The sequence below is a fragment of the Oryctolagus cuniculus genome, chromosome 1 (assembly GCF_964237555.1).
Source record: "Oryctolagus cuniculus chromosome 1, mOryCun1.1, whole genome shotgun sequence".
In the NCBI taxonomy this organism is placed as follows: Eukaryota; Metazoa; Chordata; class Mammalia; order Lagomorpha; family Leporidae; genus Oryctolagus; species Oryctolagus cuniculus.
The window spans coordinates 40,295,458-40,319,880 of record NC_091432.1 but is presented as its reverse complement, the minus strand read 5'-3'; the positions used below and the strand labels follow the sequence as shown (position 1 = coordinate 40,319,880).

General features: G+C 35.7%; 1 long non-coding RNA gene across 9 annotated transcripts in view; it reads left to right on the top strand.

Moving 5' to 3' along the window:
- LOC103351104 (uncharacterized) overlaps nucleotides 1–24,423 on the top strand; it is an 87,509-nt gene that overhangs the window by 1,650 nt on the left and 61,436 nt on the right. For 3 of the 9 annotated variants that reach the window (XR_011384604.1, XR_011384618.1, XR_011384603.1), the window contains exons 2-3: nucleotides 74–160; nucleotides 894–4,545. This is a non-coding gene — a long non-coding RNA (uncharacterized lncRNA). Of the gene's footprint in view, nucleotides 1–73; nucleotides 206–893; nucleotides 4,546–24,423 lie in introns of all 9 variants that reach the window. The other 6 variants (XR_011384635.1, XR_011384605.1, XR_011384620.1 and 3 more) reach the window with 4 other exon arrangements.

The window sequence follows — 24,423 nt, the reverse complement described above, 5'->3', positions numbered from 1 at the left end:
TTGATTTGTTTTATTTTGAGGCAAAAAATTCTTGTATGCTCATTATTAAACCTTTTATTTATTTATTTATTAGGTATTTGAGCAGCCATTACCTGCTGCCTTCCTGGGAGAGCACTGGCGGGAATCTGTAATCTGGGGTGGAGCTGACATTCAAATCTAGGTATTCCAAGACAGGACACAGGATTCCTAATCCTTGATTTATCTGGTAATCCAAATGCATGTGTCTAGATATAAGAGTTGTTTTAAACTGCTCTATGCTGATCTGAAAAAGGCAAGGATCTCCTAGAACTCATCAAGAGAAGATATTCTCTATTTTCATTGCTTATGGACTTTGTATTTTTTTATTGGAGAGTATATATGGTTAGTCAAATAATATTTAAGATAATTTGTCAAATTTAGGGCCAAAGTGCAAGCGTCAAGATGTAAAGGAAGCCAATCTATTTTCTCTCAAACTCCTTTACTTGAACTCATAATTTAATCATTTGTCTATCTCATGAGATGATTGTTACATTTCTTTTAACATGAACAAAAGACAGTAGAGAAATGCTCTCAGAAAAATATGAACAACATTGACTCTATAAACTAAAAATGATAACTTTTCAGAATTGTTTTACTGAAATTTGTAGAATTTGTCTTGTAATAAGATGTTTAAGATAAATAATAAGGATGCACTAATGTCATTTTAGAGAAATATATATTAAATTATTTAATTATGATAGAGGAGCATGTTTCTAACCTGAATTAAATAAGCATTAGCAATAAACAATGTTTACACTTGTATTCTCACAATATGGAATCATTTTGATTCAGAAAGTATTTCTGAGGATATACTTAATGTGTTCCCAATATTTTAGCAGTAATAATAATTTGAAAAATCGGATCTATTCCTTTAGAAATCTCTCCTATGCAGAGTGCGGACTTAAAAGTGCCCAATACGTCTGGGACCTCTTGCTGAAGAAATCATTTTAGCTTTTTTGGTCAGTGATAAAGTTGACATGAGAGAGGAATTTCTCTGAAGATAAAACTGAAAGCTAAAGGCTTACTTCTATTCAGTATTCACTTTAGAAACTTAGGAAAAAGAGCATCATGTGCTTGAAGAAAATAATTGGCCTAAGAAACCTTTAGAGGCCACAGAGTCTGTAGACTTAGTGCTAATTTCTACCCGACCTTCCAGGGATATTTTCTGACAAAAACTACTTGATGTCACTTTTCATTCTTTTGTCTTAAGATTTATTTTATTTATTTGAAAGACAGAGTTACAGAGAGAGGTAGAGACAGAGAGAGAGGTCTTCCATTTACTGGTTCACTCCCCAGATGGCCACAATGGCCGGAGCTGCACCGATCCGAAGCCAGGAACCAGGAGTTCCTGCATGTCTCCCACACGGGTGCAGGGGCCCAAGGACTTGGGCCATCTTCTACTGCTTTCTCAGGCCATAGCAGAGAGCTGGATTGGAAGAGGAGCAGCCAGGACTAGAAAGAGCACCAGTATGGGATGCCGGCGCTGCAGCTAGTTGCTTTACCCACTGCACCATGGCACTGGCCCCTACTTTTCATTCTTATATTAGCATATTTAATACTCATCTATAAAATGACAATTTTTTTTAACACAGAGAACCAATTGAAAATAAATAAAACCTTGTCTCTAACCTCAAGAAAGGTTCGCAGTCAAGAGGGCAAAATAGATATATAATACCAAAAACCTGTAGTGCTGTATTATGAGATCGTGTGCAAAGGATAAAGTCTGGCACAGATAATGAGAGTGATTAGTCTCCTGACAGTAGAGAAAAAAAAAAATTGGAGGAGAAGATTTGGCACACAAGAATGAAAGAAGCCAATTGGAACTGGTACAAAGTGCAAATTTGAATTAGTCAAAATATAATAATAATGGGTAATAATATCAGTAAGTTACTTGGGTTGTAGCATGGATTTAAGTATTTTAAATTCACTAGTTACCTTACTTGCTTCTCACAAAAATCATTACAGAAGACATTGTTAATATTACCTCCATTTTTCTGATGGGGAACTGAAGGGCATAATTTAAAAAGATTGCTTCAAATGATATATGTAGGAAGCAAAACGAAAAACTTCAAACACAAGAATCCAAGCACCAAAACCCTTGCTCCAACAGCCACATGATAGGGCTGCTTTCATAGAAGGAAACATTTGGAAGAAGTCACATGTTCATAAGCTGGCATGTGAAACACTTTGTATCTTCAGAAAATGATGCTTTTCATCATGACTACAGCAAAGCTCTTAGGGAAGTATTAGATTGTAAGTTTTAAAGAATTAATAGTGGTTAGATAAAAAATAAGCATATATGCAGAAAATATGGCAAATTTTATAGAGAAATATAATAACCAAAGCAAGGGTGGGTGAGTATCACATTACTCAATATGAGAAAATATGGCAGTCTGTGATAAAATGATTACTGAGCACACATAGGCAGGGTATGATTATTAAAATGTGCGGGAGGAAGGGCATAGAAAAGATTTTGAGGTTGATATGCACATGGTAGGTGAAGTAGAATAAAACATCTTCTAACCTAATCACCTGGCAAACAAGGCAGATGGTAATGCCACAGAACAGTTTATTCTGATGAGAGGTGCTTTCCCAAGGGTCAGAGTCCTAGTCTTCTTCCTTTGAGACCTCATTTTCATCTTTAGTATTGCGTTAGGTTGTCCTGTGCTAGGATGGCATCACTTAGGTATCAGAGATTTTTCTGAGTCAGGCCACTTTTAACATTCAAAACATCACTGGACTCCTTTTTGTGGGCGAGGCAAGGGCGAGGTTTGTTACCAAGAACTCATTAAAGCTACAGGAATAACGAAATTTTGTGAACTTTTTTCTTCAGACAGAAAAGTCCTGTGGGTTCCTTTAAAATCACTTGACAACCACTTTTATGAGACAATCAAATTATTTTCCAGAAAGTGTCTCATCAACAATCATATATCCTAGGGATGGTGTTGGATGCAGCAGATAAAGCTGCTACTTGATACTCCCACATTCTGTATTGGAATGCTAATTTGATTCCCTATATTCAGTTTCCAATCAAGCTTCCTGCTGATTTGAATTTAGTGATAGAGATGTAGGGTGACTTACTGATAGCATGTAGGTTAAGATTCTTTGCAGCATACACAGGTTACATAATTTAGTTCGACAATTTCACAGACGGTTTACAATGACTTGAGAGTTTGTTTCAAGATATCTAATTTATTTATATTCCTTTACACCTTCCTCTCTCCTATTGAGGTTCAAGAAACAAACAAAAAGATCAATAGTCAATATCAATGAAATAACATAGCATATGACCAGAAAGTTTCATGGTGAAATATGATTATTATTTTTTTTAAATTTTATTGTATGTACTACTGAAATACAATGATTATACTGTGTAAAGATATCTGCTCTGTAATGTTTACTACAATGCTATTCACAATAGGCAAGATGTGAAATTGACCCAAGCATACATCAGTGGATGGAGACATAGATGAAGAAAATCTGGTAAATACAGAAATTGATGTATTATTCAACAATAAATAAGAATTAAACCCTGTCATCTGTTGCAACATGGATAAAACTGGAGCATGTGAAGCAAAATAAGTAAAGCTTAGGAAAACAAATACTCCATGCTCTTGCTTATATGTGGAAACTGAAACATAATTTTCTAGAAGTAGTGAATAAAATACTGGTTTCTAAAGGTTAGAAATGCTAGGAGGGGATGAAGGAAAGAGGAAGATGGAAAATGGGTATCCAAATACTGTTTCATAGAAGGAACAAGCTCTAATTTCTACAGCAAATAGGATGACTGTAGTTCACATAAATTTATTACGTATGTTATGAACAACTAAAACTCTAAAAATGTTTAAGGGTGTTGCAGTGCTAATTACCATGACTTGATAGTATACATTGTGTGTGTGTGTGTATATATATATATATATATATATATATATCAGCTTTTTTCACTCTATACCCATAAATATTTGCCACAGTTATATATCTATAAAATTTTTAAAAGATATTTCAGCAGGTGATGGTGGTGTTTGGTAGGGGCCCAGCTCTTCTGGAAAAGTTACCCAATGAGCACAAGGTGAGGGGGTGAGGGTGATCAAGAGATTGCTCATGTTTGCCTACCGAGTGCAACAGCCACAGCAACTGCAATTCTTTTACCTTGGTATTACCAGACATTGTCAAAACTGTTGATGGAAATTGGGCCAGAAGAGACAATGCTGGAAACATCGCTTTTCAGTCAAATGAGCTGTATCAACAAGAACTGAGCTTTAGTTTCCATTGAATTCTTAAAAGAACTAAATTATTACGTTTCTGAAAGTTTTGTGGGAGAGAGTCCAGGAAGTTTCCCACCATCATCTTCAGTTTCTATATAGGATTACCACTGTAATTGCAATCTGACTCCCCAAAGAACATTACTGTGTTTAGTTGATGTCCTGTGGGATTCTAAAATCCTTTTTCTAATCTTCAGGACATATGAGCTAGCTGGCTCTAGGAAGATCATTCTAAAAGAACATCCAGTAATAGAATTTCACCCAGGTAATGCATTAGAAGATCTATTACTAGATAAACCTATGCCTGGGCTGAGTGAATATTTTGGTCCTAAAGCTTAGGAATATGGGGTGAGGAAATAATACCAGAGCCACATTTCAATGATTATAATAACAGTTGAATATTTAGTTCAATAGAATAGTTGAATGATTGGATAAATATTTAAGATATAAATTGGACTTCAGGGATTTATTAGACAAAAGATTCTAAATAATTAAAATAAGACTACCAAAGACACATATAATTCTGAAGCAATAACAAAAATATGAAGACAAAAATAAAAAACACTCATATGCCAAACAATATTGAAATTATATTTAATTATGATTGCTGAACAAATATCATAAAGCAAATTTCATTCTTTAAAGTTCTAGATCATGCCTCAAAGAGTCTTTTTTAACCAAGGAATGTTAAGGAAATTGAGTTTTGAAGGAACAATTCCCAACTCAATTGTAGCTTTGAATGCACATATAAAATTGAAAAAACAATGTAACTGTGTAAACCAAAGAATAATGTTTGTGCTGGGAGTAATCGTCTTGCCAAATGCCACAGTCCATAGGTCAGGAAACTGGTGTCATTTTAAGGAAAGGATTAAAAATTCCCTGCAGCAGTTCTTCATTTCTTGGCTTAGTATGAATTGACTATTAGCCGAATAACACAATTTAGGCACAACTAACAGGGATGCAATATTTTCCAGGATGGGCATTGCAGATAATAAGAGTATTAGAGTTACAAGTTATTGATAGATTCCATAAATAATATGATAAAGAATATCTAACCATAGAGAAGAATTAGACATCTGGGAATATAACAATAGTTGAAGAAAATATATAAAACTCAAAAGTCTTATTTCACTGGCTTTGAGAAATGCAATTATCTGTGTTTACGAAAGATGACTATATTCACATATTTTGACAATACAGAACTACCGAGTCAGCATAATTGCTTCTTAGAAGCAGCTGTGGCTTGAGAGGTTATTGAAATTATCACTAAACAATTTTTAATTTTTAGTAACACATTTGTAGTGACAAGTCACACAGTCACAAATTCCAGGAAGTTTCCAGTTGTAAAATAAATCCCCAAGAAAGTATAATCATTATTATGACTGCATAAGCAGATTGGATAGAAACCTGAATCTCACATTCTTAACAAGGGAATCCAAAATAAAAACAAGGAAAAGGGAAAAATAAATAATTATTTTATTATAATTATTTGATTTATATTATATATTATATTATTGTAATTATATTACATATGATTTGATTTAACTCTGGATCCCATCTTCATTAGATTTTTGTCTTTCTCCTTAATTAGTCCCTAATCACATCCTCAACAACTAAAATTAGAGCAGCTCAGGTTTAATACTTCTCTCCCTTGAAAGTACATATATATTTAGTGACATAATCCAGCTGTTTTGCATACCATCTCAAAAAAAAACCCATATAGCCGGCGCCACGGCTCACTAAGCTAATCATCCTCCTTGCGGTGCCGGCACACCGGGTTCTAGTCCTGGTCGGGGCACCGGATTTTGTCCCGGTTGTCCCTCTTCCAGGCCAGCTCTCTGCTGTGGCCAGGGAGTGCAGTGGAGGATGGCCCAAGTACTTAGGTCCTGCACCCCATGGGAGACCAGGATAAGCATCTGGCTCCTGCCATCGGATCAGCGCAGTGTGCCGGCCGCAGCGCGCTGGCCACGGTGGCCATTGGAGGGTGAACCAACGGCAAAGGAAGACCTTTCTCTCTGTCTCTCTCTCTCTCACTGTCCACTCTGCCTGTCAAAAAAAAAAAAAAAATATATATATATATATATATATATATATAAGTGCTATAAGCTTATTTCTCCTCCCTGGATTCTATGCACACTACATAGGTACCTACTTATATTGGTTTGTACTATGTCTACTTGGCTAAACTGAGATAACATTTCCCACAATTCATTTCCTGTGTATTTCCAAGTTAAGGTTGACCACAGGAAAAAAAATTGAGATTTTGATGCAAAGTAGGGTATATTAAGCCCTGAAAGTTAATCCAGGTGCTTGCTACTGCTGCAGCTTTCACACAATATCATTGTTAATTAGGAAGATTATGGTACCCAATCCTCTCTGGCTGGCATAGCATTTTGAATTCCAGTTTCTCTGGTATGGTGTCAAGCACATTGTTCATTGGTGACAAAGTCATCTGACATTTTCACAGGGCAATCCTCAGCACTGTGGTTATAAAGAATGTGTGAGATCGATGCACGCTCCAGTTCTCAAAGTTTCCATTTTGTGACTATAGATTCTTCTGTACTCTGTGTGGGTTCATTTCATAATACTACCTTTGTTTTTACTTTCTGCTTCTATCCCAACTTCCAGCCCTTTTTGTTGAATAATGATTTTAAAAATCACCACCAGATGCAAAGGTAACAACCTTCCTAAGGATTCAGCATCAATGCCAACAATTCTGAAAAGTCTAATATTGTAAATAAACTTTGTATACCATACCATTCTTGGATATTCTTCTTCCTTGATTGAGTACTAATTGATGTGCTGCTTGACATAAAGGATACTTGATATGCTACTGGATATCAAATATAGCATATCCACAAAAGAATTCATGATATTATTTCTACCACAAACTTGCATTTCTCACAATTTCCAGCCCATTATCCTTAACTTTTCCCTTTCTCTTATCCAAGCCAAATACCTTGAATTCATTCCTGATGAAATCTTTTTCACCCGTACTAATTTATATATTTTAGGAAATGCTCTTAGCTATGCCTTTAAAATATATCCTTTCATCCTCTTCCTGTTACTCTTCTCTGCTATATAAAATCTGTCTTAGAAACAACTACATGTGAAGACCTCTTAAGATGTCTTCTGGCTTCTATTGTCCCTCTTAAATCCGCTGCAATCCACATGACAGAGTGAGTCTGTTAGAAATCAATCAGGTGATGTTACTCTTTGGTTCAGTGCTCCTGTCGGCTTCCTGTCTCACTTGGAATGAAAGCTAATGACCTTACACAGATTCAAACAGCTTTTATGTCATTGCTTCTCCTACTCTCCTGCTAGATCAACTGTTCTGTCTCTATTGACCATCTTTTCACACTAGGAATTCTCCTGACTCTGGTTATCCAGGCTTGCCTTCAGTCTGCCAGATGTATTTCTGCAGACAATCATGTGACCTGTTCTTCCCTTCCTTCCACATTTCATTTTTGGAAACCTCCCAGAATACCTGCTTTAAAATCATATTCCATATTCCCTTAGAAAATATCTTCCTTTCCTGGAATACATTTTTTCCTGAGTACCCTAGAATAATTTATATTTAACTTATTTTTCTTACACATATTTATTACTTTTTATATTTGATGAGAATGATGATGTTTCACTCTTCTATAAAATTGTCTAGTTCTTCCCCACAGTAGAATTTTGCAAATAGTAAGGCCTTAATAAAAGCATATTGGATAAATGACTAATATGAGAATTAATGCAGTGGCTTCATTCCTGAAAGAGTGACAGCTATCATGGCATAGCTCTGTGTCAAGGCTTATGCCATTTCATCTGACGCATTGAACCAAGAAAAATTTATCAGATTTGATTCTTTTGATTTATGTAGCTAGAATCTCATTTGGTGTGATCTTTAGGCAAACTAAAATTCTTATAAGTGCATAGCTAGTACTCAAACAGTATTTTTCATTTTATGTTTCTGTGTGGGAGCAAACTGCTGAAATCTTTACTTAATGTATGCCAAACTGATCTTCTGTATATAAAGACAATCGAAAATGAATCTTGATGTGAATGGAAGGGGAGAGGGAGCGGGAGAGGGGAGGGTTGCGGGTGGGAGGGACATTATGGGGGGGGCATTGTAATCCATAAGCTGTACTTTGGAAATTTATATTCATTAAATAAGTTTTAAAAAAAGAAAAAAAAGGGCATAGCAATGTGGGTAAATCATTCTCCTATGAATAATATTGGTCATGTGTTTTCTCAATGTTGATTGTTTTCCCTTTTAACAGTTCAAAAATATAGGTCCTGAGTTCTGAAAGCTACATACTAAGTGAATAAGCAATAACATTTGTGATAACTAGATTGCCAATGACTTGGAGCCAAACCACTTGTGATTTTGTGCTCCTACAATTATGTGCAGCTTAGATGTAAGTATTGATATGTTAATGAGGCAAAGCTTACCTCTGGAAGGAAACTATATTCTGGCATCATGAAAAGTAATCATTAAATGCCTACAATTTTTTGGTGTAGAATTGTATAAAGGAAAAATCAGTGCCAACTGCTGAAGATTTTGAATTATCAAGTCCAGTTCTCATTTTTTTCTTTTGTAATTTACTGTTAAGAAATTATCTGTTGAACAGGTCGGACTCTTTAGTATCAGACAAAATTCTACAGCTTTTCTTTTTCCTATGAAAAATAAAACAATATGTTATCTCCTTTGCCCTTCAGTGGACAGTAATTACTAGGGAATTCGACATCCAATTAAAATATTGTAAGAATTCTAGCTTGATAGCCACTCCACATATTCTCTATTATTTATTTTCAACCTTCATTAACAATAAAATATGTCCATTATACCCAGTCTATTTCAATCAGGGGAAGAAAACAACAACAAAACATTTGAATAAGTTAAAAATAAGAAAACATGGAATGTTTTCAACTGATATGTTTATGAAGTATGAAACAAGTGGAAAAGTGTCATTGAGATTTAGCAGGGTGGGAATAGTCCTTAATTGGATGCTGAATTGATAATGGAAAAGAAATGCTGAATGACTAAGCAGCTTAAAAAAAGAGAGCAGAAACATGATCTTCTCTGATAAGGTCAGTCCAGTATTAGCTCTTTTTTCCCTTAGCAAATGTGAACTATGATTTTTCCATTCCCATTATTGACTTGAACAAGTTAGAAGTAATAAGCTGACCTATAATGATATGCTTAAACTTTTATTTATTCCTTGTTACAAAAATGATTTAAGAACATGTTATGATTTTACAACTAATGAGAAATAAAGGTGAATTTAGAAAACATATTTGGTATCAAACTGTTTTCTCTCTCATATAAATTATATCATAATTTCTTAGGCAAGTGAAAACATGTTAATAACTAGGTGAACAATTATTCTGGATTCTTCCTTTCTCTGTCTCAAAGAGCTTAAGTTTCTAAGGTTGAAATCAGTGCCAATGAACTGAGGCCGATTTTATCTGTACTCTAAGTGTACAGTAATTTAAGCCAGCCATTAAAAAGTGAAGTCACTGCAATCTTCAGATGACACAGGTATCTCTGCTAACAAGAGGTTAGTGGGTGCCAAGCATTTCACTCCAGAGAGAAATGTGCCTCCTCATCCTTACAGTGCCCTCTGTAATTAGGAATTCTTTTGGTTTCCTCAATTTCTTGATGGAAATTTCTACCCTTCCTGAGTCCACTACCCCAAGGAACACTGCAAAGTCAAATCTAAAAGATAATCTCCTCCTCTAACTTGTAGCTTTCTTAGTCTAAGCCTACTGGTATTTCAGAAAAATGTCTTTTCTTCAAACATTTAAATTCAGACGCTGGTTTTGTGCATTTACTGAAAAATGAAACAAGATCTTATATTCCTTCCTTTGGTTTCGAGAATACAGGAATATTAAAATATTTTTATTGATCAGGGTATCCTTGAGACTATTTGTGAAGTAGAAATTTATCTGTGCAATTATAGACACTCATTACATGGTTATATTAGTCTGAACACCAATCAAGTGAGCATATGCTTCTATGTGTCAAAATCATCTTACATATTGGCTACATTGCAGCTGTGAAAATAGCATGGACTATTCAAACAAATCTGCCTGTTTCCTGAGATGCAAACACTTTTCTTAAATTTAGCATCGACATCTTATTTGCATTACATGGTGTGACTATACCACAAAATAGATGTTTAGGAATACATATCTTCAAAATCCTGTTTCATGGCAGTTAACAGCAATCTGTAAAGACCTTGAGGAAGTCCTGCTCTTGGCTTCAGATAGACCCAGCATTAGCCATTGCAGCTGCTTGAGGCGTGAAACAGTGGATGAAAGACCTTTTTCTCTGTCTCTCCCTGTGTCTGTAACTCTGCCTCTCAAATAAATAAATAAAATTAAAAAGAAAAAAAGAGATTTATTTATTTATTTGAAATGTAGAGTTAAGAGTGAGAGACAGAAATAAGGAAGGGGAGGGAGGGAGGGAGGGAGGGAGGGAGAGAGAGAGATATCGTCCCTCTTCTAGTTCACTCCACAGATGGTTGCAAGGGCCAGCACTGGTCCAGGCCAAAGCCAGGAGCCAGGAACATCATTTGGATCTCCCACTTGAATGGCAGGGCCCCAAGTACCTAGGCCATCTTCCACCGCTTTTTCCAGGCCATTAGCAGGAATCTGAATCAAAAGTGGAGCAGCTGGGACACCAAAAATGCCCGCATGGGATTCCAGCATCTTAGGCAGTGGTTTTATCTGTTATGCCAACGTGCTGGCCCCCAGACTTGCTGTTCTTGAAAAAGAAACCAAAAACTCCTTAGCCTCCTTTGATCGCATAAGGGGTAATGTATATGCCAGTAATACTTACTGTTGTTATTGGTAGTTGCCAACCTAGAGCAAAAAGAGCACTGCTGTAGAAAAATGTTTTGATAATGCATGAGGGACACAGGCATAAACTTCTCATGGATGTAAATTAAAATTTTCCTCGGCACACGCAAAAGCATGTGTGAATTAATGAATTAAAAATGAATTAATTGGGCTTAAGGTCATTCAGTAACATTATCCAAATTGACCTCCTGTCTCTTGCAAGGGAAATTTGAAGTTTTTCGAAAATGAATTAAATTACATGTGTGAAAATGTTTTTCAGGTGACAAAAAACTAAAAACATACATGTTATATAATTATACTATTACCATTATGACAATCTCAGATTTAGGGTTTTTTCTTTTCAAATTAAGGTCAATAAAATTATTTAAGATAATCTTTAATTATTCATGTACTTATTAATCTATTTTTCACAACTAGTGATTTCAGATTATTTTAAGATCTTACAACTAACAAGAAAAAGAAGTGAATTCAGAACACATATTTGGTATCAAATTATTTACTGTCATCTAAGTTATGTCAAAATTTCTTAGCAAGTGATATGTATGATAAAAATTATAAATGTATAATATACAGCACAACATTTTGAAGTATGGATAAATTGGGGCCAGCACTGTGGCATAGTAGGTTAAGCCTCAGCCTGTGGTGCCAGAATCCTGTATGGGCTCCAGTTCTTATCCTGGTTGCTTCTCTTCTAATCCGGCTCCCTGGGATTGGCCTGGGAAAGCAGTGGAAGATGGTATAATTCCTTGGATGCGTACACTGACATGGGAGAATCAGAAGACGCTCCTGGCTCCTGGCACCTGGATCCTGGCTTTGGATTGGGCCAGCTCCTGCTGTTGTGGCCTTTGGGAAGTGAACCAGTGGACAGGAGATTTATCTTTTATCTTTCACTCTATCTGTAACTCTGCCTCTCAAATGAATAAATAAATCTTAAGAAAAAAAGAAATATGGATAAATTGCAGTACAGCTAAATAGAGCTAATTGGCATTTGTATTACCTCACACACGTATTTATTTTGTGTGTGAGATGAAAATACTTAAAAGCTACCCTACAGTTTTCAAGAATACCTATAATACATTGCTCTTCAATATTCAACCATATTGTACAATAGAATCTCTTAAACATATTGCTGATATCTCTGTAATTTTCTATATAGGAGATTTATCTTTTATCTTTCACTCTATCTGTAACTCTGCCTCTCAAATGAATAAATAAATCTTAAGAAAAAAAGAAATATGGATAAATTGCAGTACAACTAAATAGAGCTAATTGGCATTTGTATTACCTCACACACGTATTTATTTTGTGTGTGAGATGAAAATACTTAAAAGCTACCCTACAGTTTTCAAGAATACCTATAATACATTGCTCTTTAATATTCAACCATATTGTACAATAGAATCTCTTAAACATATTGCTGATATCTCTGTAATTTTCTATCATTGGTTCAGCACTTCTCTCATCCACCAGTACCTTGTAATCTCTCTCTTCTCTCTGCATCCATGAGTATAACTTTATTTGGTTTTCATATATCATTAGATCATATAGTGTTTTTTCTCTGTACCTAATTGATTTAACAATGTAAAATCCTCTAGGTTAATTCATGTTGTGGCAAATAACAGATTTTCCTTTTTCAGGTTGAATAGTATCACATTGTATTGATATATACCCTATTTTCTTTATCCACTCATGTACTGATGTATTCTTAAGTTGACTTATTAACTTGGCAATTGTGAATAATGCTGGAAGGAACACAGGAATGCAGCTATCTCTTTGACAGACTGATTTAACTTGTTGTGGATATCCAGTAGTAGGATTCATAATGAATATGCAAGCTCTATTTGTAATTTTTATGGAAATTCTATGCTGTTTTCTGTAATGACTATACTAATTCATGTTCCCACCAAAAATGAGTAGATGTCCACTTTTTTCCAACTCCTTGCCAACACTGTTATCTTTGTCTTTTTGATAATAACCATTCTAACATGCACAATATGATATCACCTTTTTTTAAGGTTTATTTATTTGAAAGGCAGAGTTAGAGAGGCAGAGGCAGAAGCGGCGGGTGGGGGGGAGTCTTCCATTTGTTTCATAGCTTACACTTTTGGGGTCATATCCAAAATGTCATTGCCCAGACCCATGTCATGGAGTTTCTTTCTTCCTGTGGATTCTTCTAGTAACTTTATATTTTCTAATAGTATGTTTAAGTATTTATTTCATTTTATGTTTATTTATGTTTAAGGTATGAGCTAAGTTTTCTGTGCAGCCAATTTCCTCAAAACCAGTCATGAAACAGACTGTTCTGGATTGTGGTTTGGGAGCATAAGCCAATACTTGGGATCCTTGTGTCTTATATCAGAGAGTCACTTCAAGTCCTGGTTATTTACTTCTTAATCAGGTACTTGCTAATGCATCCTGGTAGGCAGTAGGAGATGGTTCAAATTCTTGAGCCTCTGCCAGTCACATGGGAAACCTATCTGAGTTCTGGGAACCTGGTTTTGGCCTAACTCTTTCATGGCTGTTAAGGACATTTGTTGAGTGAACCATCAGATGAGATCTCGCTCTCCATTTTCTTCTCTCTCTCTCTCTCTCTCTTGTCCCCATCTTTTGATCTCCCCTTCTTTTTCTGTCACTCTTTCAAGTGCATGAAAATAAATATTTTAAAGATACGGCCTTTTCTTCATTGTGGCATAAAGCAATCATTAATATTTGAAGAAATAAATCCATCTATCTTAAGTGAACATTACAAAATATATAAATGAACTTAAACATCACAAGCATACTATAAATATTTATAAGATTAGAATGTTTGTAAAAAAATTTAAAAAACAAAATATTTTTATAAATCAATTTACTCTAAATGGATAGATTTATTTCTGCAATCTCTGTTCTATTCCATTGTTCTAAATGTCTGGTTTTATGCCAGTATCATGCTGTTTTGTTTAATATATCTTTCTAGTATGTTGACTATTGCTCAACGTTGTTTTGGCTAATCAGGGTCTTTTTTGAGTTCATTCTAATTTTAGAATTGTTTTGTTTACTTCTATGAAAAATGTCACTAGAATTTTTATAAGGACTCTATTGAATCTTCAGAATTTTTGGGGTAATACGAACATTTTTAACATCAATTCTTCCAAATCATGAACATGGGTTAATACTTCCATTTGTTTGAGTCTTTTTTCAACTTAATCCACTTTAAAATTTTTATTCATATGTTTTCATCTTGTTTGAAAAGCCAGAAAAACAAAAAGAAACAGACAGATAAAGATAGTGACAGAAAGGGATCTTCCATCAGCTGGTTCACTCCAAAATGCCCATAACAGAATTAAATCCAGGTCTCCAACTAGGTGGAAGAGACAACAAACATTTCTAGCTTCTAAGGCATAGAGTTTTTTTTCACCACCTTAATTAAATTCATTCCTAAATATTTTCTATCTATTGTAAATATAATTTTATTGATTTCATTTTAGGTATTTCACCATCAGTGTAAAGGAACACTATTGATTTTTTTAAAAGATTTTATTTATTTATTTGACAGGTAGAGTTACAGACAGTGAAAGAGAGAGACAGAGAGAGAGAGTTCTTTCTTCCGTTGGTTCACCCCCCAAATGGCTGCTACGGCTGGAGCTACACCGATCCGAAGCCAGGAGCCATGTGCTTCTTCCAGGTCTCCCACATGGGTGCAGAGGCCCAAGCATTTGGGACATACTCTACTGCTTTCCCAGGCTACAGCAAAGAGCTGGATTGGAAGAGGAGCAACCCGGCGTCCATATGGGATTCTGGCACCACAGGCAGAGAATTAACCTAGTGCACCATGGCGCCAGCCCCAAAACACTATTGATTTTTATATGTTGACTGCATTTCCTGATATTTTGTTGAATTAATTTGGTAGTTTTAACAGTCTTTTGGTCAAGTCTTTAACTATATATATATATATATATATAATAGGTATATAGTAATATATACATATATATCTGTGTGTATGTGTGTATGATAACATATCATAAAACATGTTAACTTCTTCCTTCCCTATTTGGATGACTATTTCTTTCTTTTGCCTAACTTTTTTGATTAAACCTACAAAACACTTCTAAAATTTATTTCAATAAGTTAAAAATGTAGTATCTTAATTTCTGGCAAAAATTTTCCCAAAGTATTTCTGGTTATCCTATATCCAATGTAATGCTTGCATGTTTATTTTATTTCTGATTCTGGCTCAGTCTTGCAGGGATACCATTGTGATCATTTCATTCTATATACAGTTCCATGCCAGAGCTGACTGTGAAAGGGGCCAAAAATAGAATGAATCTAAGTGCACTTGTCCCAGAACAATTCTTTAACCATTGTCCAAGAGAAACCGGTATATAAGTAACTACCCCAAGTCACTCACCAACTGGTGGAATTCATTGTTTCCCCCGGTAGAATTACACTTTATTTTTCTATGTTGCTCACTTGAGAATCTACCCCTTATTCGCTAACATGCTTTCCATGTCATACTTTTTCACTCCTTTATTGGAACATCCTCCACTTCTCTCTTATACTGCTTGTACTCACAATTTTCTTAGGATCTGTTTCTGGAAGAACCCAAACTCAGATTTATCTGATGATCTCAACCACCACATCCAGCTCTACTTGTACAAATGGCTTCAAAAAGTTTATAGAAAAATAGTATTATTTTTAAATTCTATTTTCATGATTTTTTGGAATTCTCTTAGATATGGCCTAGATAGCTCTAAAGAATACACCTGACAGGGGCCGGCAGCATGGCTCACTTGGTTAATCATCCGCCTACGGTGCCAGCATCCCATATGGTTGCCAAGTTCTAGTCTCGGTTGCTTCTCTTCCAGTCTAGCTCTCTGCTGTGGCCCGAGAAGGCAGTGGAGGATGGCCCAAGTGCTTGGGCCCCTGCACCCACCTGGGAGACCAGGAGGAAACACCTGGCTCCTGGCTTCAGATCGGCGTAGCTCTGGCCATAGCAGCCATTTAGGGGTGAAGCAACATAAGGAAGACCTTTCTCTCTGTCTCTCTCTCACTAACTCTATCTGTCAAATAATAATAATAAAAAAAGAATACATCTGACAACCAGAAGCAAAAGGTTTCCAGCACTTCCTCATAAGTCTGCCTGATTAAAAGAATCACCTAGAATATATACTCTGAATAAATTAATTTCGCTAGAAAGGCATATAAAATACATTTTGAAAAGAAAAATAGCAAAGCAAGAGGGTGTCTGTTCTGATCTTCCTAGATCAGAGGAAACTTAATAGAAATTAGGCTTTCATTAAGCATCTTGATTGTTTCTTTACTGGTTTCTCTATTGGACTACACCTACACTGACTGTTTTGTCTCTGCCATGAGAGTTGGCTAAACTAATTCTGTCTCTCAATTCAGTTCTACATTCTGTTACTTCCATTAATATAGACAACACATACAAAATGTAGATCCTTGAATCTTCAACATTAAGAATAGAAGACTCTCTCAACATTTAATATTATTGATACTTTCAAGAATCTGCTCTACATTGCAGTAAACATTTTCCTTTCATATTTATAAAATTGTCATTTTCCAGTTATTTAGTGACAGAGTCAAGTTTCAAACTGGAGCATGGAAAATTCTAAAATTCATAATATTTTCTTTGCTTTACAGCTCTTTTCCTTAAAAATACATTTGAAGTGGGCATTGTAGTGCGGAAGGTTAAGCAAAGGCTTTGGACTCCCACATCTTACATCAGGGTCCCTAGTTCAAGTCCTAACTTTTCCCTTACTGATCCAGTTTTCTGCTAATGCATCCTGGAGGCAGAAGATGATGGTTCAAGTTCTTGGGTTCCAGCCACCCACATGGGAAATTTCAATGGAGTTCTGAGCTCCTGGCTTCAGCTTTACTGCAGGTATTTTTGGGAGTAAATCAGCAGATGGAAGAGCTTTCTCTCCCTATCTCTGTTGCTCTACTTTTCAAGTAGATAAAAATAAACATTTAAAAAATATACACACATGAGGCTAGCTTTGTGGCATAACAGGCAAAGGTGCCACCTTCGATGCTGGCTTCTAATTTGGTCTCTGTTTTGAGTCCTGGCTGCTCCACTTCTGATACAGCTCCCTGCTAATGCACCTAGGAAAGCAGCCAAAGATAGTACAAATAAGATAGGCCCTTACACCAGTTGAGAGACCTAGATGGAGCTCATTACTCCTGGCTTGCACCTGCACAACCTGGACAGTTTGGGGGAGTGAACCAGCAAGTGGAAGACCTCTCTCTGTCTCTCCCTCTCTCTCTGTAAACCTGCCTTTCAAATAAATAAAACAAAACCTCAAAAAAATAAACAAACTCATGCACAAATAATGTGCAAATTCAAGAGCAACTCATCATTACTAAAAAGTGTGTAGTACAGTTGTCCTTCTAATTTTTAATGAATAGACATCTGGTAAAGGAATCTTCCAGTTTTCCTATCATATATTCATTTTTCATGAGCTCTGTTACATTGGGCATGTTATTTGTGACTTACAAGGATCTTACAACAAAAACAATGGATTCTAAAAATAATAACCACTTTTTAAGTATAAAAAAAAAAAAAAAAAACAACTGTACACCTGAAGTACCTTACAGGACTCCTAGAGAAAAATATACCAGCAAGGGCCGGCGCCCTGGAGCAGTAGGTTAATCCTCCTCCTGCAGTGCCGGCATCCCACATGGGCATTGGTTCTAGTCCCAGCTTCTCCTCTTCCAATCCAGCTCTCTGGATGGCCTTGGAAAGCAGCAGAAGATGGTCCAGTTCCTTGGGCCCTTGCATCCACGTGGGAGACCCAGAGGAAGCTTTTGGCTCCTGACTTCGGATCAGCACAGTTCCGACCCTTGCGGCCAACTGGGGAGTGAACCAGTGCAAGAAAGACCTTTCTCTCTGTTTCTCCCTCTCACTGTCTGTAACTCTACCTCTCAAATAAATAAAATCTTTAAAAATGTATTTTTAAAAAGATAAAAATATATCCTCAAAACAGGAAAGGATGGTTAGTATCATCTGAATAATAGAGTTTAAGGGTAAATCAAAAGACTCTGAACAGAAAGAGATTGTTAGCTATAAAAATAGGCACTCTTTTTCTAGGATAGGGAAATAATATACTCCTCCTACCCTTTCTTAAGAAAATTGAACTTTATTGGAGATAATTTTGGAAATTCTTTCATCAGTGCTTTTGATGTGATGGATCACATGCTGATTCTGCACAAGCAATATTCCCTGGGGATGCATAAACCCTCCAAGAATATTGTCTTATAAATAAAAGTTTCTTTAGCAAATTTAAATATTGTAGTCAAGCGAATTAAAAATAGAAACAAAAAATTCATGATGTAGCAAGCAACAAGAAACTGTTATTAAGATTAGATCTACATTGCACTTTTGTCACAATTAATTTTGGTTCTGGTGGCAAGTGCACAAAGAATTCTTAATATAACTTTTCAATGATGCGTTTAACACTGGAACTATAGCCAAAATATAAGTGCAAATAAAGCAAAAAAATAAATTTACAGAACTGTCCTTCCAGGGTTGAGACTAGGGAGGTATTTTAAGAAAGCAAACCTGACTCCAAGTAGAAAATGACTTACAGAAGACATAACAATTTTTATTTCTGTTATGCATTGGCAGCATCCCACTTGGGTTCTCAGCAAAATTTACATACGTTTCTGATCTGCCTAAAAACCTGTCAGATGCTACTCACTTTCCCAGCATGAAGAATAAATTGGGGGTAACTGAGAATATGAACTGGAAAGTAAATGATACATTAGTGTTTTCCTGAGTCTCGCTGGGTTGAATGTGAATGTACCACAAGTTGAACATTCACACATTTCTTCTCTGACTATTCAGTGCCCCCTACCTGGATTGTTGTCCCTTCTCATCCCTACAGGAGTTGTTTTGTTGTTCTTTTTTTTTTTTTTTTCATGGTAACAGATTTTGTGAATTCCAAAAAATTGTTAGTTTGTGGAAAACACCATGGTATACTACAAAATAACACAACATCTTTAATGCTCCCTTTGTTTGTGATATAGGATTTCCCAACCAACAGTTTCTGCAAAGTCTACAACATACAGAAACATGTCAGTCTATTATACTCAGTCTAAGGATGTGTGCATTCTTGTGTGTGTGCAGAATGTTGGAGTAGGATTTGAACTATTACATTCTCAGATATACACACTAACAAACACTTTTCTTCTAATAAAAAAATGGAATTGGAAAGAAAAAAGGAGCTAGTGAAATAAGGCAAAACAAAAGGAACAAATGGAGTGCTCTTAAGTGCTGTCAAGGACATCCACAATCTGCACATCTTCCTTCCTCGTTTCCACATTTTCTAGCATTTTTGTTTATTCACTGAAGAAATTAGACACTAAGAGTGATTATACAAATTCACAGTGGCTGGACCACAGAGGACTCTGATTTAAAACAATCAGCAAGAAGCCCAAGAAGCCAACTCCTAACTTTTAAAGCAATCTTCCCAAAATGGAGAGAGGTTGGTCAGGGACTGCCAGCTTCCCTAATTCATTCTTCTGCTTCTAAAGTAGAACAGTTCCCCTAAGCAATCACAAACATGACTGCAGCTAACCTAGCTCCAGTTACACCATGTAGAGAACTTCAACCAGTGTGTACCTGAAGTTTTTGTTTTGTTTTGTTTTGTTTTGTTTTTGCTATGTCATGTTTTCAATTCACTATTTTTGAGTCTCTGCCAAGAGATGGTGGCTGACTTCCTTACAAATCAAACTCCGGAAAAATATGCTTTGTTTGTTCTCATTTGAGTAATATTAATTTATTTCTACCACACTATTATTGAAGACTCATTGATTGCAATTATCAATAAATACAGTTTTAACAGTGCATAAGCCAAAGTGCAGGAGAACACTAAATCAAGGTGGCAATAAAATGCAGAATAAGTGATCAACTCGGGAATTAGGTGGCCTGGATTGAATCTGTCGGGTGCAGATAGTTGCACTAGTTGCTTCCCCTCGTTGTATCTCAGATTTCTTAACTTTAAAAATGGAACAAAATAACTCCTACTATATGGAATGTTATCATAAGTAAGTTATAAAACACTTAGAATCATGCTTGAATATAGACAATACTCAGTATTAGTCTTTATGAATAAGAGGGGGAGCAAATCTGAGAAGAGAGAGGAGAAAGAAAAAAATACTCCGTTGTCTTCCTCTTCTCATGAGTTAAGCCTTACATGTCATTGTGTCTGAAATCAAGAACAAGTCTTAGAAACAGCCTTGTATTCTTGGTGAGAAGGCTAGCCTAAGCCAAAATAAGCCCAATCCCCGACATCTACTCCATCCACTGATCCTAATGCTTCCACCACATCTGACCACCATCATCAGTGCTGGTTCTATGGGAAACTCATCATGAAGTCCATTACAACAGAAAAGCAACTTCTGTACTCACTTTCCACCCTCCCCAGACACCAAGACAAGCACCAGTTCTAAGGGGGTTTCTTCACCGAAAGAAGTAAAGATAAGTTTGGGGGTGTAGACCATGAGAGGTTACAATGGTTCTTTGTAGACTCCAAGTTCTTATTAAAAAGACAGAGAAAAAGCTGTGCATTCTAACCCAATATCAAAAATTGATCCCTCCCCTAGCCATTCGCTTAGATGGCCCATTGGAGGAATGAGAATTTCCAGGAATCTACCATAACAAACTGCAGGGCTTCAGATTCTTAACAAGTTTTTCAATTTAAAGAAAGAAAATCAAACTTCAGAAAACAATCTGGCAATATACTTTTTTATAAAAAGAATATGCTTTATTTGGAAATCCTTTATTTCAGAGATCAACAATGTAACGAAAGAATCACTTCAAAAGAACTCTGCATTTTTATGGCTTACTATTTATTTAAATTTATCATTTTCATTCCTTTATTTTGTGCCTGTCTTAATACCATGTCTGAAATAACCCTCAGAGATTTGCTTTTGCAAATAATGAGGGCTTCAAAATGTCTTTAAAAAGGACAGGAAAGGTGAATGTCTGATTCAGAAGCATCTCTCAAATTTTAAACCACAATTTGCTTTATTGTTTTTTCATCAGACGTTTTAAGATAGTTTGGTCAATAAACAGGATTCAAAAGTATTATCAATTATTTTACAGATTTCTGTGACTAGTTCTGAGGATGGCTGTTACCTTTCAACTTGGATGTTAGAACACTGGTTAACAGTTGTTTTTCATTCCAGTTGATCAAAATTGGAGTTAATTATTAAAAGGGAGCATTCTCATTGTACATATAGACTTACTGGAGGAGAACATTCACGATGTTTATGTACTCTATGACCTTGCCAAAAATGCATAAATATATGTTTAAAATGTAGATAAACAATGGTTAGGTTGAAATATTTATGTTGGAATTACATTATATATGAGGGTATTTCAAAAAAATTCATGGAACCATGGAATTAAAAAAATGTAGGAGCCAGCATTGTGTCACAGCAAGTTGAGCAACCTCTTGTTACCCTAGTATTAGATATGGACGCCAGTTGAGTCCTAGAGGCTCCAGTTCCATTCCAGTTTCCTGCTCATGCACATGAGAAGGCACTGGAAGATAGATCAGGTGCTTCAGCCACTGCCACCAGAATAGGAGATTTGGAGGGAATTACTGGCTCCTGGCTTCAGCTGGTCCAGCCATTGCTGTTGTAGCAATTTAGGGAGTGGACCAAGGGATGGATATCTCTCTCTCTCTTTCTCTCCCTTTCTCTCTGTAAATCTGAATTTCAAATAAATCTTTTTTTAAAAAAGTTTATTTTTATGAAAAAAAATTTGAGATCCACACATATGAAAGATCTTCAAAAATTCACAAAAATGTACTATGGAAAAATTATGTGTGATTTCAAAAATGCTTATTACCAAAAATAAACTCATCTTTTATTCCATTTCCCACAAACTTTTTGATGTATCCTCATATGCATCAAGTCAATCAATGCACACAACATGAGTTATCTAAAATTAGATTTTCACATTCTTGCCTTTATCATCTACTCTAGTTCTTACAATGTGCAACTTATTTGGATTGACAAATATAGTTATAAATACTGAGCTAAATAAGACTCTATCTAAACTGAAAAATTGGACATTGCTTATGAACAGAACACTTTCATTGAATTACATTAAAGAATCTATTAAGAGATAAAGAATTAACATTTATCAACCTCTGTCAGTAAGCTCCATGATAGAATTTGGGAGACTTCAGCTCTCCCAATAGCTCAGTGTTAGTCCACAAGCTCCAAATTAATATGCAAACAAATATGTGCCAATTTTAAGGAAACAAGAAGAAAATAACAGGAATACTTCATCTTCCACACACATTTCTGTCTATATATCTTTAAAACTTCGAGTCCATCCAGCAGGTACCAATTTTTTTTTCATATTGCTTAGTTAAATCCTCACACTACTTTTAAAAGCCTGTAATAATCAACTTTTCTGAAGAGAGAATGACATTCAAAGATTGTAACTAGAGGCTAACATTGTGGTAAAGTGGCCACTTGTGATGCATCACTCATAGTGGAGTGCTGGTTCAATTCACAGTTATTCCACTTTTGAATCAATTTCCAGCTAATGCACATTGGAAGTCAGGAGAGGGTTGCCCAAGTACTTGTACCACCCTTGTGGGAAACCAGAACGGAGTTTCAGGATCCTTACTTTGGCTTAGCCCACACATGGCTGTTGTGGCAATGGGGAGTGATCCAGCATATGGAAGATCTTCCTCTCTCTCTGCAAGTGTGTGTGTGTGTGTGTGTGTGTATCCCTCTGTCTCTATCATTCTGTCTGCCTTTCAAATAAATAAATCTTTTTAAAAAGTAACCAACTATCTAAAAGCCTTTAAGCAAAAGGGAAATTGAGAATGATAGCTTATTAATCTGTGCAAGAAAACCTACATTTTATTTAGTTGGGAAGTTACATGCATTCTATAACTATTACATAGCAATATTAGTTTTTAAGTGAGGCAATAAGAAAGTCTAAATAGCAATGTTTTTTAAATAATGGCTACTATAAATGCCCTCAGCACTCAAGAAGATAACTTAAAATATTTCATTAATTTTATTTAGTTCTTAATAAGTGCTAAGTGTTTTAAATACATGAACTTGACTCTCAGAACTACTTCATGATTTTTGTACTATTGTTATCATCCACTTCATTCATACAAAATAATTTATCTATGGGAACACAGCAAGGGAGAAATGGAGTTTATTTGAACATAGAAACCCTATCTACCATGCAATGTTGCCAACAAATGTGTATCTGCTTCACAGAAAAATAATTTTCTTTAAAGGATAAAACCTCAATATATTGATATTTTCAGGTGTTTTTTGAGTAGGACATATCTATATATCAGCATAATTCATTAATTTGAACTTTCCTCAGTAGGTGCTTAGAACAAAGAAAAACTATTACCATTTAATTCTGACAAACAAGGGACAAAATGTCCTTGTCAAAGATGTTACAGAGATATGAACATCTGACAGACTATCACTGGCTGAAGTTCATCCAAACAAGAACGTAATAAACACATTGAACCATTCGCATCTTACTAGTGCTCTGCTCAGACATTCCAGTTAGGCCTCACTGATGGTGCATGCCCATTACTGCCCCCTACCATTTGCACATTTAAGAAAGATCAGGTAGGGGCATGATTATAAGATAAAAACTTTCAAGTTGGAGCCACTCAACACTCACCCCTGAGATACTAAATGCAATTCTTCTACCAATCACATAATCAGATCTTAATAAATCTCTGGACATCCAAGTATAAAAGTGTTTCCTTGTTGGTGAAAATAGTAGTATGCCTGGAGGGTGACCACACATCCTTACTCCATAGGGTGTAATAATTTAAATCTTTATCTGGAAACCTCCCAGACCTCACCCTATATGTCTTCTCCTTTCATTTGTTCCTGAGTTTTATCTGTTATAGTAAAACTCGAAATGTCAGTTTAGTGCTTTCTGGAGTTCTGTGAATTATCCCACATGTTGAAATGGGGTCATGGAGACTTCTGAATTGATAGCTAATAGGTGAAAAGCATAGGTGGCCCCAAGACCTGAGGTTAGAATTGGAAGTGAGAGCTTGCTTGTGAAGGACTGAGCCCTTAACCTTTCACAGTCTGCTGCTAGCTCCTGGTGGTGTCATAACTGAACTGAGTTAGTGTCAGAATATCATTGTCAAAACTGGCTAATAATAAAATGATTCTTAATGATCCCTTCAAGTTAGTTTGAGTGTTAGAGAACATGACAAAAGGAAAACACTCCAATCAAGTTTCTCAAAAATATAAATCAAGGTGACTTTGG